This window comes from Augochlora pura, unplaced genomic scaffold (assembly GCF_028453695.1).
Source record: "Augochlora pura isolate Apur16 unplaced genomic scaffold, APUR_v2.2.1 APUR_unplaced_4700, whole genome shotgun sequence".
In the NCBI taxonomy this organism is placed as follows: domain Eukaryota; kingdom Metazoa; phylum Arthropoda; class Insecta; order Hymenoptera; family Halictidae; genus Augochlora; species Augochlora pura.
In genome coordinates, this window is record NW_027585087.1 from 1 (window position 1) to 1,038 (window position 1,038).

The 1,038-nt window shown below is 45.4% G+C and overlaps 1 pseudogene; it reads right to left on the bottom strand.

The window, feature by feature from the left end:
• Positions 1–85: 85 nt before the first annotated feature.
• Positions 86–371, bottom strand: LOC144477872 (protein turtle pseudogene; annotated as a pseudogene).
• Positions 372–1,038: the final 667 nt, after the last annotated feature.

Sequence of the window (1,038 nt, forward strand, 5' to 3'; positions counted from 1 at the left end):
ATGGATGAAAATATTAGAAAAAATGCTGCGATGTTTCGCGACACTTTTACGTAGCGTTACGGCGTAATAAAAATGGTAGACTCACCTGCGATGATGACGCGGGCCGTGTGGCTGATCTGGCCCTCGCCGTTGTGCGCGATGCACGTGTAATCGCCGATGTCCTCGGTCTTGATCTCCGAGATCCGTAGCTCGGTGCCGTCGTTGAATATACCGATGAACTTCGACAGCTGCACCGCGTTCTCGCCCTTGTACCAGACCATTTCCGGCGTCGGCGTGCCCTCCGCCTGGCAGTTCAGTATTATCGCGTCCCCCACGTTCACGTAGATCATGTCCTCCGGCGTGATGCTAAATTTCGGCGGCACTGCGTACATGAAACAAAACGGGGACCACACGATTTTCACTCGGACGACACGCTCTAGACGACACTCGCGGTTCGACTGAAGGGCGCGCGCGGTCGACCGCTCGAGGCGCGAAAACAAAAATCGAAATACGCAGCAGCGCGCGGTAATCGACTCGATTTGTTCCAGGAACTCCGCTGTGGAATGTCTCGAATATTTACGTCTCGGCACTGTGCTCGAAGAGCGGTCGAAGAGGCGACGATTTCCAAGAATTGTTTCTCGGAATTTTTGTATTTGCCGACGGTGAATGCATTCGATAGTCGACAATGGAAATTTATCGATCTTTAGAATAATTCTAGTTAATCGTAAGGGGTTTAATGTGATTTTTAAATTTTTGTAATAGTGTGAAATAATATAATAATATATATAATAATAATAATTTAAATCGCGGTGCAAGAATATTGAAAGAAACGAAGACCGTAATGCAACAATTGAAAGCTATAAAAAGAAACGAAGGATATCGGTGCATTTAAAAATATAAAGATACTTAAATAATTTCAATAATAAAACTACCCTAACGCATAAGTCAAAATAACCAAAGATATCATTGAAAAGCGTCGATCGATTTTTTCCAAGAAAATCGGGATGACCACAGCGCGCCCTGTTCGTCGATCGATGGGGGGGATGACGACTTTTATGG